The following is a 3,890-nucleotide window of genomic DNA, read 5'->3' as shown; positions in this document are numbered from 1 at the left end:
CATTCAAACGAGAGGAGCCAACTTCACAAAGATCTTTCCACCACTTAGAAGCAGAGCTGCTGGCTGAAAAGGATAAGTCAGTTCCATATTTCGACCCAATTACCTTTACCCAGAAAACATCCTTCTCTTGAATTCTATGCCACCTCCATTTCCCTATAAACGAATCATTGAACCGAGAAATGTCTCTAACCCCCAAACCATCAAGAGACTTTGATTTACACACATCTCCCCACAAAACCCAAGCAATACCTTTGCCACCAATCCCTTTTCCCCACAGGAACCTTCTTTGAATACTAGAATGTTTGGCCAACACTTTTTTCGACGCTTTGTACAGAGACAATATGTAAGTAGGAATATTAGCAAGAACAAAATTCAAAAGAACCACATGCCCTCCAAAGGATATGTGTTTACATTTCCAAGATGCAAGTCTTCTATTCACAACCTCAGTAGTACTTTGCCAAGTCTCCATCCTCCTAGGAGTCGCCCCCACCAGAACCTAGATAAATAAGGGGAAAAGAACCAATCCTACATGCTAGAAAGTTTGCCGCCATTGAAGTGAAAGAATTAGAAACCTCAATAGAAAATAGAGAACTCTTTTGATAATTCACTTTTAACCCAGAAACAAGTTCAAAACATCTCAGAATACTCTTGATGCTCCAAATATTCTAAACTGTAGGCTTGCACACCAAAATTGTGTCATCCGCAAATTGAAGGTCACACACATCCACACCAAGTCTGCCAATTTTATAACATTCAAAAAGCCCAATACTTTTAGCATGTCGAACTAACCCAACAAAGCCTTCTGCAACAAAGAGAAAAAGGAAACGAGTCATTGGATCACCTTGTCTAATATCTTTTGAGACTGAAAAGTTCTCTGATGGAGTTCCATTAATCAACACAGACATAGAAGTAGAAGAAATATAATATTGGTCCATTTTCTCCATTTAATCGAGAAACCAAACCTACATAACATGTAATCAAGGAAGCTCCAACTAACGGAATCATAAGCTTTCTCAAAATCAACCTTAAAGATGAGACAACCATCCTTAGCCTTCTTAGTTGAATGAATAGTTTCATTTATCACCACTGTTGCATCCAAAATGTTGCGATCCTGAATGAAGGTCGATTGAAAATAACTAATTATAGAACCCATTACAACCTTTTAGTCTTGCTGCTAGGACTTTCGCTAGAATTTTATACAAAGACCCAACTAAAGAGATGGGTCTGAACTCCTGAATCAAGTTCAGGCTTTTGCATTTCGTAATCAAGGCGATAAAAGAAGAGTCCAAGCCCTTTGGAAGCTTCCCAAAGCCGTAGAATTCCTGAATAAAGAGAATAACATCCTTCTTAATGATTTCCAAAAAAACCTGAAAAAATTTGAAATTGAAACCATCAGGGCCATGACATTTATCACCAGCACAACTCCACAATGTCGCCTTAATCTCAACTTTCAAGAATTCAGTATCCAAACTAGAAGGTTGAGACTGTGAAAGCCTACTAAACACAACCCCATTAAGAGTAGGGTTTATGGTAGACACTTGGGAAAAATAGCCGTAAAGTAATTAGAAGCACTAGACCGAATGAGATTATCCTCTTCATACAAAACACCATCAATCCAAACCCCTAAAACATGATTCCTCCTTCTTCTATTATTAATACACGCATGAAAAAAGCTAGAATTAACATCTCTTCTTTCAACCATAAGTTTCTGGATTTCTGTCTCAACAAATTATCCTTCCAACTTGATGTCTTCCACCAATCCGCCATAAGCTCTTTCCTTAGATAAACTTGATTGACATCCAAGATGTTTGATTCACCACAAAGGTCAATAGCTTGAATATCTTTCACCAAATCTCCCAATTTAGTATGAAGATAACCAAAAGTCACCTTATTCCAATTTCTGAGAGTATCCTTTAACCGCTTCAACTTCTCTTTCACAAGGAAAGCCTTTCTACCAACACCAATAGGATCATTCCAACTACTCAAACCACATCCCCAAATTATGATGTTGCAACCAACAATTATTAAATTTGAAAGATATGAGACCTTTCACCATTTTTTAACCCTCAAATGAGTAGGATAGTGAACTGAAAAGTCTATATTAATGGCCTATAGAGACAAGTTCGGCTAACAGGAAACCACTCAGGAGATAGAAGGATTATATATAATCTATTCATGGATCCATTTCCCTGAATAATACCAAGTGAAACATCTCTCTATTAAAGGCATATCAATCAACTTTATTCCCCTAATCCAATTGTTAAACAATTGAGCTTCCCTTCTATTAAAGAACCATGTCTCACATCTTCTTTCTGAAGTGGTCCTAATAGCATTAAAATCACCAAGAAAATACCACATTCCATCAGCAATTGATCTTTTGTGACAAAAGATCTTCCCATAACTAAGTCTTTAATGCAAAAAGACACATAAAATAAATATTGATAATACAACAATTAACATGTGATGACAACCAAAAATCTTGGACAACCAAGAAATCCAAACCTATATGAACACTAGATTTTTTAAACTTCAAAGAATCCCAAATACTCAAAATTTCCCCAGAATTTCCAGGTGAAGGATTAAACTCCTAGGAACAATTACTATTACCCCATAAATTATAGCACATATCATCATTAATGACATCCTTCTTTGTTTCTTGAATTGTTATAAAATCAACATCATTTTTCACAATAAGACTCCTAACATCCCTAATCTTCAATCTACACCTAAGACCCCTAACATTTATAGACAAACAAATCATGGACAACCATCTGCTTCCTTGGGATTGTTCTCAACAAAACCAATCATGTCTCTATTTTCTATGTCACTAATTTTCATAATAACATCAGCATCAGGTCCATCATAAGAAACACCTATACGCTTACCAATTTTTCATACATTGCTTGGAACTTCACCACATCTTTTGAAATGGAAAGAATTCGCTGCCCGAACATTTGAATCAGTAATGGAATTACTAATCAAAGAGTCCACCTTTTTATCTCCATTTTTATAACGAAATTTTAGTTGAAGTATTATGATTTTCTCATTGATTATGACCTTTAATTGGTCATGTATTTATACAAGGAAAGAACCTTTCAAGAAGCTTACTAACCAAATTAACAACCTTACTTGTAAAGCAAGTAACTCAACTAACTTATAGAATATTAGCCTAACTTAACTAAAAATGAATTAATTATGATATTTATGATTATAACTTGGGAATTAGGAGAGGATTAGCCCAATGGGCTTGATGATTTTTCAAGGGGAGCTTGAGTGGTTTGTGTATTGAGTGCTCTGCCTTGTTGCTCTGTTTTGTGGCCTTGCTCGTGGTCTAGTTGGCCTGGCCTGGCCTTGCTCGTGGCCTAGTTGTCCCCTGCTCATGGCTCTGCCCTGGTCGTGGCCTGATTGGCCCTGACTTGTTTGGCTTGGTTCTGGTGTATTGCTTCTACTTTGCTTGAGTAACAAGTCATCTTCTTCATTCTTCAATACCCCCCCCGCGTCATCTTTATTCTTCAATACCCCCCGAAAACTGGAGAATAGATGTTGATTACTCCCAGTTTGTGCATTAAGAAGTGGAAAGGAGAAGGATTTAGAGGTTTGGTCAAGATGTCTGCAATTTGTTGAGTTGTTGAGATAGGTAGTAAATGGAAAAGCTTAGATTGAAGACGTTCACGAATTAAATGACAATCAATGTCAATATGTTTGGTCCTCTCGTGGAAGACCGAGTTTGCTGTTATATGCCTTGTTGAGTCATTATCACAGTATAGCAGGGCTGGCTTGATGAAAGGAATTCTGAATTTGAGGAGAAGATATGTTAGCCATTGGATTTCACATGAAGTTGATGCAAAGGCACGATACTCTGCGTCTGAGGATGAGCGTGCCACAACTGT

Source organism: Lupinus angustifolius, chromosome LG07 (assembly GCF_001865875.1).
Source record: "Lupinus angustifolius cultivar Tanjil chromosome LG07, LupAngTanjil_v1.0, whole genome shotgun sequence".
NCBI lineage: Eukaryota > Viridiplantae > Streptophyta > Magnoliopsida > Fabales > Fabaceae > Lupinus > Lupinus angustifolius.
Note: the sequence above shows the minus strand (reverse complement) of the source record.